The sequence below is a fragment of the Thalassophryne amazonica genome, unplaced genomic scaffold (genome assembly GCF_902500255.1).
Source record: "Thalassophryne amazonica unplaced genomic scaffold, fThaAma1.1, whole genome shotgun sequence".
In the NCBI taxonomy this organism is placed as follows: Eukaryota; Metazoa; Chordata; class Actinopteri; order Batrachoidiformes; family Batrachoididae; genus Thalassophryne; species Thalassophryne amazonica.
The window spans coordinates 21,305-34,709 of NW_022986489.1; the positions used below are offsets into that span (position 1 = coordinate 21,305).

General features: G+C 40.7%; 1 long non-coding RNA gene across 1 annotated transcript; it reads right to left on the minus strand.

Moving 5' to 3' along the window:
* Window positions 1-3,074: 3,074 nt before the first annotated feature.
* LOC117506249 lies at window positions 3,075-5,179 on the minus strand. Its single transcript, XR_004559413.1, has 2 exons — window positions 4,913-5,179; window positions 3,075-3,878 (listed from the first exon to the last, which is right to left on the minus strand). It is a non-coding gene; the product is annotated as an uncharacterized LOC117506249 (long non-coding RNA).
* Between the last annotated feature and the right edge of the window lie 8,226 nt (window positions 5,180-13,405).

Consider the following 13,405-nt stretch of genomic DNA (forward strand, 5'->3'; position numbering starts at 1 on the left):
TGCAAGGTTGGGTAGGATTACTTTGAAAGAATACATGTGGATTACATGTATGTATGTACATACATTTGGATTACTAGTAATCTGATTACTTTTGGATTACATTTCACAGTAATCCTATCCAACCTTGGATACATGTCATTGCTAAGTTAAAAAAATTATTCTAATAACAATGTAGTTTAGTTAAATTAACTTAATATTTTTGCTTGTAACTCAACTTTTGCAGAACCTGTTGACAAAGTAAGTTTAATTAAAGTCTGTTAACTGCTACTAGTAAGCTGAAATAAAAATGAATAATAATTTGTTTTAAAAACTTGAACCCTGAGGTTTTGAACGTGTCTGAAAAAGACATCTTGGGTGCTAAAATTGTCATTTTTAACAATGTCTGTGTTAATATTATTTATGCAGGAACATAAACAATCAAACAAACAAGAAAAACAAGTAAAGCACAAGGTGGTTAGAATTTATCTGGAAAAGAGAAACAGGTCAATAAAAATATGAATAGGACGGGCTCGGTCTTAGGTTCCCTGTCAATGCTGAGAGATTTGTGTTTGCTGTTTATTTTTTGACCAATACAGAAAAAAAAAAAAAAATCACTTTTGGAAAATTGTAACTTGCATTTTTCACATTTAAAGGCAACATAAAAAAAAAGATGAAGTGATATTTGTTTCTTTTTTCCCCTCAATCACTTTGGCAAACGACAAAAATAGAAGAAATGCTCACCTGTACTGTAACTTGCAAGATTCACTTTTCACATCTCCTTAATCTGGAATTTATGTTTGCTGGTCAGGTCAAAATTTTTCACTAAGGCCCAGGAAAGATTTTTTTTTCAGTCTACACCTTATACTGTAATTTTACAAAAACAACAAAAATTGTTTGTGGTATCACCACTTTGATGAGTTTGTGTACCTGAATTTAATTGTAACTATTCCAAACAACACCATTTTTTACCAAACGTACCTGAAAAATCACACATCAAACAATGTAAATGTGGGCAAAAACATCCTTGGCATTAGTTTAAAAAAAAGGATATATTTGATGAACACAACCATGTAAAAGAACAAACATGTAAGAAATTAAAATTAGCAAGAATAATTTAACCTCACTCTTTCTTATTCACCAGCACTGACAAGGCTACATACTCTATGGAAAGTCTCATTTTTTACCTTTACAACCCCCCCCAAACATCTGTACATAAAATATACACATCCACCACCACCTCTCCCAAAAATAAAGAGAGGAGAAAAAAGTAGTGGGATGGATATCTATTCAATCTGACAGGAAGCATGATAATAGGGTATATAAGGGTTTTAAGATGTGCTGAATCAGAATAGAGCAGGAGACATTTGACACAGCCAATATAACTAAGTGTTTCCAAGGATGAACTGGTGAATAATTATGCTGTGTTCTGCCGGTGGGATACACACACAGACAGACAACTGTGTGCACAGATGTCTGCATTACACTGGCAGAATGCAGCATAATTATTCATCAGTTTGCTAAATACTGTGGATGGAGCATTAATTATATATCTGTTTGTGTGGGGTTTTTTTTACTAACCAGTGCATGGAGTGTGTTCACGCACTATGCGCCTGTGCAATCCATGATGTCCCACACAGACTGTAACACTGTATGCTTCACGGACAAAGCATGACACACTAATGACAGTAACCAGGTGGTCTCTCAAATGTACTTTGTGCTCAACTATGGTTCACTTGTTGTGACATTTATGGAAGACATTTATTTTTAAAGAAACAAGCACAAAGTAAGGCATTAGCTCCTTAAATATGCCTGATTTAAAAAAAAAAGAAATATTTGAAGATGGAGGCAGCAGGCCTCTGTGCTGTCAACCTCAGTAAGATAATGCCAAAGTTTCAAATGCAGGAAATACAGACACTACCAGCAACTGCTAAATTTCTTTTTGACCTTGATATATCATGTTGTGTGTGCAAACATCACCTATTTGCATGTTCCCTCTCACAATTTTGGGCACTCAGGTGGACAAGCCTTATATTGCCAATTCATGAATGCACACATGCTAAATGGACAATGTGCACTATTTTGCACATTTGAAAGACACGATCCTCAGTGCACACTGTTAGTAAGTCAGTATGCACACTTTTTTATAAGAGCTACAGGGTTGGTGCACATTTTAACACATGCAAACCTTTAGTAAACCAGTCCCTGTCAGCAGTGTCCCATCTGGCAGACCCATGCAGATCAACCAAAGGCAAAGATTCCCCAAAGCAGGAGTGCCCAAGTTCGGTCCTCAAGAGCTACCTTCCTGATACTCTTAGTTGTCTCCCTGTTCCAACACACCTGAGTCCAATGAAAGGCTCATTAAAAGCCTGCTAACGAGTCTTTGGGGCACCCCTGCCCCAAAGGGATCTAAGTCAATGGGTGACAACTGCCTGATATCTGAAGCCATATAGAAATTGCAGTTCTAAATGTGCCTGTACTCCACAGCACAAAATGGGAAAAAATGGCAACAAAATGAAAAAAAGTCTCTGACTACTTAATTTTTAATGTTCTTTTGGGTTTTTCTTTTATATCAAATGTGTCCTGATGAAATTTCATGCATTCTGCCAGAAGTGAACATCTTTTCTGAATTTTGTCACACATCTGCCACACGACAGAAGTGTTCATCAGAAGGAAAATGCTGCTGAGTTTTCACTTGAAGAAAAGATTGCTGAAATGAGACAGTGAAGGACATGAAGAATGCTCACATGGTTTTTTTCCCGTTTACAGAAAAATTCCGGCATCCTCAATTCCTGCAACAGCAACGGGACAACAACATTTTCCTATTTTATTCAATGCATTTCCCTGCTCTTTGTGTGTGTGTGTGTGTGCATCTGTCAGATAGTTTGACCTTTTGACCTTTCCTATTACCTCTACAGCCAGAAATCAAACCGCGCTCTGGCACGAGCAGCCACGCAGCCGCTACTTGAACTCTGTATTAGACTTTTTACTGTTCTGTCGGCTGCTTGTGAAAACTCATTAAAGCGTTGGCGACGCTTGTTGCCAGGTTGATTGTGTGATCCCGCCTCTCCTCAGTAAACTGGAGATCAGATAATTGCTTATTTTATTGATGGAACTGGAAGTACGGCGAACTCAGCTGGAAGCAGTGAAAGTCATTTCACTTTTACTCAAATAATAATGCCTGATGGAGCAATTTTACATACAACAGTCCTAAAAATGCTACAGTTCAGAACAGTGTTTTTGCCAATACAGCACTGTTGTTGATGCCTGTGTGAGAGAACAAACCACTTCAGATCCCTTTTTAAATTTTTTCCCCCCCCACATCGTTCCCATCCTGGAAACGTTCTCGGTTTCTTGCTTTGAAGCCTGTGCTGCTTTCACGGAGCGGGTTTTTCCATCAAAGAGTCTCTGTGGCTTAAGCACTGTGTCTTGAGTCTTTTGGGAAGTCTCCTGTGACGACACGGAGATGTGTGCTCGTCAGCCCGTACAATTTAAAGTGGATTTTTAATGTCTGCAGACGGGACGTCTAGCCCACTCAGAGGACAATGAGAACACCTCTGACTCAACACAACACCTGTGTTTCAGTTCGGTCTAAATCAGCGTACCAAAGTCCACACTGACCCATAAAGACGGCGCGTCACACAGCTAGCTGACGGTTGGTCCTTGAACAGTTCTTGGAATCCTCTGGGCACTAGACTTGAGGAAAGGAGAGAGGGAAAGCAAGAGGGAGTCCTTGAAATTGTGTTTCTCCTCAGTCAGACAGATGGGAAGTATATGAGCAGGAAGGAGGAAACCCCCTTCTGGACTAACTGGGTCTCAGGTGGTTCTCCTCAGGGAGTAGCAGGAGGCCTCGGGGAGGGGCAGGAACCTTGGCTGTCAAAGCTGGCGGTCCTCGCCTTCCACTGCAGGACACACGGACAAAAGGTAGTGATTCATATCCAAGACATAAATTGCAAAGTTCTCCTCAGATAAACGCTGGAGGCGGTCTAGAGGTCCGTAAGGTTATTATATTATATTAAAAAAGAAAAGCAGATGTGAGATGCATTCATGTCAGGATTCATGATGTGGAACAAACAGAATGCTGGAAACGAAATCCAGACTCAGGGACACAAGAGGTAGAGTAATAAAAAAGGCTTTATCTTGTTTAAACAGGCACAGGTACGGTACACATGCAGACAGTCAGCGATACATCGGGTATCTGGCCGACGTGAGGCTGAGGCGTGGTCAAAAAAAACGAGCGGGGTACGAGATCACTGCCAGTCCAAGTATTAAAGGTTGAAACAAAAGCGAGGTCTAAAACAAAGCAAGGTCATACACTGCAGAACAGCAGATCACAGACAAAACGAGAGCAAAAGAACAGGCTGGAACGAGGCCTGTGGCACGATGGCGCAAACTCAAAGAACTGGCAGCGAGGAAGTGAACAAGGTGAAGCTTAATTACGAGGTGTAGTGATTAAGGAGAGTGAGAACAGGTGTGTGAGAAAGTTCAGGAAAGGGTGTGGAAGAAAGAGACAAAGATGAGGCAAGCAGGAGCAAGAGAGTGCAGTAAAATAAACACTAAGCAGACAGAGATAGACTGAGAGGTGAATTCCAATAATAATACGAAGTAAATGCAAACAATCCACACATGAAAGGAACAAAGAAACAAAACCAGGAAAACAAAGAAAACAAGAGATCAACAAGAAAATTAAATGTTGGGGCTGAAATTAGAACGGAATTAACATGCCGCAAAAGTATACTAATACAGCCAATGATGACGGTAAAAATGGAAAATAAAACCAATGACTAAAGCAATCATGAACCGAAAATCAAAGACAGAGGATCAAAGACTGGGGACATGGACACAGACAGGAGACAAGGGTAGATCATGACAATTAATGAGGCCTGATATGCCCAAACTAAACACACAGCTGTACAGTGCAGGAAGTCGATCCTACCTCCTTCTCAGATTTCTTGGCCTCCAGCAGGGGGTGCCAGTGTGCAACAGGCTTGCGTGGATAAGCCAGCATTTCGTTCCAGTGGTCCCTACCGAGACCCTCAGCATGGCAGCCGACCCGCATCACGCCAATGATCTCATTATGACCTACCCTGTGGTGAGAAACACATACTGTATGAATATATCTGACCTAACTTGTCGTGACATCTCATACATCAGTTGTTATTTCTGACTGCAGAACGACACCGGCTGCTAATTGAAGGAGACAAATATGGAGCGCAAAACAACATCCTATCAACTGACACAGTCATCCTGCACCTGATCGTCTCTGTGACACCAGTACTGACTCATCTTGAGAGGATCACAGTGCAAAACATTTCTGCTGCAGTGCAACGTGTTTGTGTTTCATAATAAATTAAGAGGTCAAGATTTAATTCCAACATAAAATCAGATGCTACACAGATTACAAGATATCAGGTGCCTCATTGCGGGGAATGATTTTCTTTTATAGTCCACAGGGAGAGAGAGAGAGAGAGAGAGAGAGAACAAAACACTTTCTGACCTTTGCGGTTCATGTTCTCATTCTGTCTGCAGCTTTTCACTTTCTTTTTATAGCGCCACATACCTTTCACATACTGTAAAAGGTTACTTTTTTCTCAACAAACTGCTATTCAACTGGCTATAATTTAAGTGGAAAATGTAATGTCAGTCACATTTTCTTTCTGCACTGGCTGCAAGTGGTTATTTTCTTGATCAATTAATCTGTTAATTAATTTTACAAGATTTGCTATTTGTCTATAAATGGTCAAAAAAGTAAAAACAACAACAACAACAACAACACAAAAGGCAGTTGTTAGCCTTATGTGACTTCTCCAGTTGGGAGCCAGTTTGAAGGTGTGTGAGGTTTTTTTTCAGTCATCATTTGGGTTACAGTTAAAGAGGAACTCCAGTATAAACCTGCATGTGTTCTATTTTTCTATACTTTTAAGTTCATCTTTTCATTCAGGATACCAACAATGTTAATCTGTGCAGTATTGATTTAGAATGCAAACACAGACACGGGCATAGTTTAGTTGTGCAGGGCAAGCTAATAACCCTCACATTAACCGCTTCGTGTCCCACTGAACGGGCAAAAAATGTACTTAGAAGTGTCTGCTAGCATGGAGAGCATCCCTACAGAGTTAAATGTGCAGATGTTTAACTCACTAAATGTAAAGAAATGCTTTAAAATGACTATCCAGTTAGCTGCTTACCTTAGCATTCAGGCCATTCTGGGGTGCTGCTCTTCACGCGAGGCCCTCACTGGCATTTGATCTGTAACAGCTCTGTGCTGAGCAGCACCATCGTATGGACTGGATAAAGTAACTAGCTTCATTTATAACCAGTCATTTAGTCATTTGCACCTTTTGAAAAATACGAGTTAGGTTTGGGTACAGTTAAAGTTAGTGGAGGTCACGTGTTTACGGTCTAAAGTGGAGCTCCACATTCTCCGTAGTCTGCAGACAGACATACGAATATCCTTTCTGGTTAACCTGGTCTGACACGACTTACGTAAGAATTTCAACAGAAACCTGAACAAAATATACTTGTTTTAGATAAACAAGCTCAAAAATGTATACTGACTGTGCTAGGGTAGTTAGCATGTTAGTTATTGATCTTAGTTAGTAATCACTAACTGATCAGCTAGTACTTGAAAGATACAGTGCATCCGGAAAGTATTCACATCGCTTCACTTTTTCCACATTTTGTCATGTTACAGTCTTATTCCAAAATGGATAAAATTCATTTTTTCCTCAAAATTGTACACACAATACCCCATAATGACAATATTAAAAAGGGTTGGTTTTTATTTTTGAAAATTTATTCAAAAAAAAACAAAAAAAACAAAACTAAGAAATCACATATACATAAGTAATCACAGTCTTTGCCATGAAGCTCAAAGTTGAGCTCAGACACATCCTGTTTCCACTGATCATCCTTGAGATATTTCTACAACTTAATACTTCTACAACTTAACAAATTAACTCAACTTTCCCCCCTCCCTCCTTTGGGGAAATCTGATCATAATCTTGTCCATTTGTAACCCATATACAGTCCCCTTGTGAAAAGGCAGACTGTAACTGTTGTGTGGGCCGCTGAAGAGGAGGTACTGCTGGCCCACCATCAGAGGGCACCCTGCCTGGAGTGCGGGCTTCAGGCACGAGAGGGCGCTGCCGCCTCACAGGACAACCGGGAGTGACAGCTGTCACTCATTAACTCCTGACAGCTGTCACCTATCATCAACTCAACTCAACTCAACTTTTTTTTTTATATAGCGCCAAATCACAACAAACAGTTGCCCCAAGGCGCTTTATATTGTAAGGCAAGGCCATACAATAATTATGAAAAACCCCAACGGTCAAAACGACCCCCTGTGAGCAAGCACTTGGCTACAGTGGGAAGGAAAAACTCCCTTTTAACAGGAAGAAACCTCCAGCAGAACCAGGCTCAGGGAGGGGCAGTCTTCTGCTGGGACTGGTTGGGGCTGAGGGAGAGAACCAAGAAAAAGACATGCTGTGGAGGGGGGCAGAGATCGATCACTAATGATTAAATGCGGAGTGATGCATAAAGAGCAAAAAGAGAAAGAAACAGTGCACCATGGGAACCCCCCCACAGTCTACGTCTAAAGCAGCATAACTAAGGGATGGTTCAGGGTCACCTGATCCAGCCCTAACTATAAGCCTTAGCGAAAAGGAAAGTTTTAAGCCTAATCTTAAAAGTAGAGAGGGTATCTGTCTCCCTGATCTGAATTGGGAGCTGGTTCCACAGGAGAGGAGCCTGAAAGCTGAAGGCTCTGCCTCCCATTCTACTCTTACAAACCCTAGGAACTACAAGTAAGCCTGCAGTCTGAGAGCGAAGCGCTCTAATGGGGTAATATGGTACTACGAGGTCCCTAAGATAAGATGGGACCTGATTATTCAAAACCTTATAAGTAAGAAGAAGAATTTTAAATTCTATTCTAGAATTAACAGGAAGCCAATGAAGAGAGGCCAATATGGGTGAGATATGCTCTCTCCTGCTAGTCCCTGTCAGTACTCTAGCTGCAGCATTTTGAATTAACTGAAGACTTTTTAGGGAACTTTTAGGACAACCTGATAATAATGAATTACAATAGTCCAGCCTAGAGGAAATAAATGCATGAATTAGTTTTTCAGCATCACTCTGAGACAAGACCTTTCTGATTTTAGAGATATTGCGTAAATGCAAAAAGGCAGTCCTACATATTTGTTTAATATGCGCTTTGAATGACATATCCTGATCAAAAATGACTCCAAGATTTCTCACAGTATCACTAGAGGTCAGGGAAATGCCATCCAGAGTAAAGATCTGGTTAGACACCATGCTTCTAAGATTTGTGGGGCCAAGCACAATAACTTCAGTTTTATCTGAGTTTAAAAGCAGGAAATTAGAGGTCATCCATGTCTTTATGTCTGTAAGACAATCCTGCAGTTTAGCTAATTGGTGTGTGTCCTCTGGCTTCATGGATAGATAAAGCTGGGTATCATCTGCGTAACAATGAAAATTTAAGCAATACCGTCTAATAATACTGCCTAAGGGAAGCATGTATAAAGTGAATAAAATTGGTCCTAGCACAGAACCTTGTGGAACTCCATAATTAACTTTAGTCTGTGAAGAAGATTCCCCATTTACATGAACAAACTGTAATCTATTAGACAAATATGATTCAAACCACCGCAGCGCAGTGCCTTTAATACCTATGGCATGCTCTAATCTCTGTAATAAAATTTTATGGTCAACAGTATCAAAAGCAGCACTGAGGTCCAACAGAACAAGCACAGAGATAAGTCCACTGTCCGAAGCCATAAGAAGATCATTTGTAACCTTCACTAATGCTGTTTCTGTACTATGATGAATTCTAAAACCTGACTGAACCTCTTCAAATAGACCATTCCTCTGCAGGTGATCAGTTAGCTGTTTTACAACTACCCTGTCAAGAATCTTTGACAGAAAAGGAAGGTTGGAGATTGGCCTATAATTAGCTAAGATAGCTGGGTCAAGTGATGGCTTTTTAAGTAATGGTTTAATTACTGCCACCTTAAAAGCCTGTGGTACATAGCCAACTAACAAAGATAAGTTGATCATATTTAAGATTGAAGCATTAAATAATGGTAGGACTTCCTTGAGCAGCCTGGCAGGAATGGGGTCTAATAAACATGTTGATGGTTTGGATGAAGTAACTAATGAAAATAACTCAGACAGAACAATCGGAGAGAAAGAGTCTAACCAAATACCGGCATCACTGAAAGCAGCCAAAGATAACGATACATCTTTGGGATGGTTATGAGTAATTTTTTCTCTAATAGTCAAAATTTTGTTAGCAAAGAAAGTCATGAAGTCATTACTAGTTAAAGTTAATGGAATACTCAGCTCAATAGAGCTCTGACTCTTTGTCAGCCTGGCTACAGTGCTGAAAAGAAACCTGGGGTTGTTCTTATTTTCTTCAATTAGTGATGAGTAGAAAGATGTCCTAGCTTTACGGAGGGCTTTTTTATAGAGCAACAAACTCTTTTTCCAGGCTAAGTGAAGATCTTCTAAATTAGTGAGACGCCATTTCCTCTCCAACTTACGGGTTATCTGCTTTAAGCTACGAGTTTGTGAGTTATACCACGGAGTCAGGCACTTCTGATTTAAAGCTCTCTTTTTCAGAGGAGCTACAGCATCCAAAGTTGTCTTCAATGAGGATGTAAAACTATTGACGAGATACTCTAACTCCCTTACAGAGTTTAGGTAGCTACTCTGCTCTGTGTTGGTATATGACATTAGAGAACATAAAGAAGGAATCATATCCTTAAACCTAGTTACAGCGCTTTCTGAAAGACTTCTAGTGTAATGAAACTTATTCCCCACTGCTGGGTAGTCCATCAGGGTAAATGTAAATGTTATTAAGAAATGATCAGACAGAAGGGAGTTTTCAGGGAATACTGTTAAGTCTTCTATTTCCATACCATAAGTCAAAACAAGATCTAAGATATGATTAAAGTGGTGGGTGGACTCATTTACTTTTTGAGCAAAGCCAATAGAGTCTAATAATAGATTAAATGCAGTGTTGAGGCTGTCATTCTCAGCATCTGTGTGGATGTTAAAATCGCCCACTATAATTATCTTATCTGAGCTAAGCACTAAGTCAGACAAAAGGTCTGAAAATTCACAGAGAAACTCACAGTAACGACCAGGTGGACGATAGATAATAACAAATAAAACTGTTTTTTGGGACTTCCAATTTGGATGGACAAGACTAAGAGTCAAGCTTTCAAATGAATTAAAGCTCTGTCTGGGTTTTGGATTAATTAATAAGCTGGAATGGAAGATTGCTGCTAATCCTCCTCCTCGGCCCGTGCTACGAGCATTCTGACAGTTAGTGTGACTCGGGGGTGTTGACTCATTTAAACTAACATATTCATCCTGCTGTAACCAGGTTTCTGTAAGGCAGAATAAATCAATATGTTGATCAATTATTATATCATTTACTAACAGGGACTTAGAAGAGAGAGACCTAATGTTTAATAGACCACATTTAACTGTTTTAGTCTGTGGTGCAGTTGAAGGTGCTATATTATTTTTTCTTTTTGAATTTTTATGCTTAAATAGATTTTTGCTGGTTATTGGTGGTCTGGGAGCAGGCACCGTCTCTACGGGGATGGGGTAATGAGGGGATGGCAGGGGGAGAGAAGCTGCAGAGAGGTGTGTAAGACTACAACTCTGCTTCCTGGTCCCAACCCTGGATAGTCACGGTTTGGAGGATTTAAGAAAATTGGCCAGATTTCTAGAAATGAGAGCTGCTCCATCTAAAGTGGGATGGATGCCGTCTCTCCTAACAAGACCAGGTTTTCCCCAGAAGCTTTGCCAATTATCTATGAAGCCCACCTCATTTTTTGGACACCACTCAGACAGCCAGCAATTCAAGGAGAACATGCGGCTAAACATGTCACTCCCGGTCCGACTGGGGAGGGGCCCAGAGAAAACTACAGAGTCCGACATTGTTTTTGCAAAGTTACACACCGATTTAATGTTAATTTTAGTGACCTCCGATTGGCGTAACCGAGTGTCATTACTGCCGACGTGAATTACAATCTTACCAAATTTACGCTTAGCCTTAGCCAGCAGTTTTAAAATTCCTTCAATGTCGCCTGCTCTGGCCCCCGGAAGACAATTGACTATGGTTGCTGGTGTCGCTAACTTCACATTTCTCAAAACAGAGTCGCCAATAACCAGAGTTTGATCCTCGGCGAGTGTATCGTCGAGTGGGGAAAAACGGTTAGAAATGTGAACGGGTTGGCGGTGTACACGGGGCTTCTGTTTAGTGCTACGCTTCCTCCTTACAGTCACCCAGTCAGCCTGCTTTCCCGACTGCCCGGGATCTGCCAGGGGGGAACTAACGGAGGCTAAGCTACCTTGGTCCACACCGACTACAGGGGCCTGGCTAGCTGTAGAATTTTCCACGGTGCGGAGCCGAGTCTCCAATTCACCCAGCCTGGCCTCCAAAGCTACGAATAAGCTGCACTTATTACAAGTACCGTTACTGCTAAAGGAGGCCGAGGAATAACTAAACATTTCACAACAAGAGCAGAAAAGTGCGGGAGAGACAGGAGAAGCCGCCATGCTACATCGGCTAAGAGCTAGTAGCTACGCAACCTAGCGGATTCCTAAAAACACGCAAAGTGAATAATGTGTAAATAATTTAGAGGTGATTCAGCAGAAGGAGTGCTTTAGTTAAGGCACCAGACAGGCCATGAAGCAGCACAAGTAACGCACGGCAACAGCGAACACACGACAACGGTGCAAAAATAAAATAAAAATCCACTGGACAGGCTGTGGAGCAGCACAGGTAACGCTCAACAACAGTGCTAAAAATAAAATAAAAATAAAAATCCACTAGACAGGCTGTGGAGCAGCACAGGTAACACACGACAACAGTACTAAAAATAAAATAAAAATCCGCTAGACAGGCTGTGGAGCAGCACAGGTAACACACGACAACAGTACTAAAAATAAAATAAAAATCCACTAGACAGGCTGTGGAGCAGCACAGGTAACACACGACAACAGTACTAAAAATAAAATAAAAATCCGCTAGACAGGCTGTGGAGCAGCACAGGTAACACACGACAACAGTACTAAAAATAAAATAAAAATCCGCTAGACAGGCTGTGGAGCAGCACAGGTAACACACGACAACAGTGCTAAAAATAAAATAAAAATAAAAATCCACTAGACAGGCTGTGGAGCAGCACAGGTAACACACGACAACAGTGCTAAAATAAATAAAATAAAAATCCGCTAGACAGGCTGTGGAGCAGCACAGGTAACACACGACAGCAGTACTAAAAATAAAATAAAAATCCACTAGACAGGCTGTGGAGCAGCACAGGTAACACACGACAACAGTGCTAAAAATAAAATAAAAATCCACTAGACAGGCTGTGGAGCAGCACAGGTAACACACGACAACAGTGCTAAAAATAAAATAAAAATCCACTAGACAGGCTGTGGAGCAGCACAGGTAACACACGACAACAGTGCTAAAAAAAAATAAAAATAAAAATCCGCTAGACAGGCTGTGGAGCAGCACAGGTAACACACGACAACAGTGCTAAAAATAAAATAAAAATAAAAATCCACTAGACAGGCTGTGGAGCAGCACAGGTAACACACGACAACAGTGCTAAAAATAAAATAAAAATCCACTAGACAGGCTGTGGAGCAGCACAGGTAACACACGACAACAGTGCTAAAAATAAAATAAAAATCCACTAGACAGGCTGTGGAGCAGCACAGGTAACGCACGACAACAGTGCTAAAAATAAAATAAAAATAAAAATCCACTAGACAGGCTGTGGAGCAGCACAGGTAACACACGACAACAGTGCTAAAAATAAAATAAAAATAAAAATCCACTAGACAGGCTGTGGAGCAGCACAGGTAACACACGACAACAGTGCTAAAAATAAAATAAAAATCCACTAGACAGGCTGTGGAGCAGCACAGGTAACACACGACAACAGTGCTAAAAATAAAATAAAAATAAAAATCCACTGGACAGGCTGTGGAGCAGCACAGGTAACGCACGACAACAGTGCTAAAAATAAAATAAAAATAAAAATCCACTGGACAGGCTGTGGAGCAGCACAGGTAACGCACGACAACAGTGCTAAAAATAAAATAAAAATAAAAATCCACTGGACAGGCTGTGGAGCAGCACAGGTAACACACGACAACAGTGCTAAAAAATAAAATAAAAATCCACTAGACAGGCTGTGGAGCAGCACAGGTAACACACGACAACAGTGCTAAAAATAAATAAAATAAAAATCCACTAGACAGGCTGTGGAGCAGCACAGTAACCACGAACAACTGCTAAAAATAAAATAAAAATAAAAATCCCCGAGACAGGCTGTGGAGCAGCACAGGTCCACACACAGTGCTAAAATAAAAT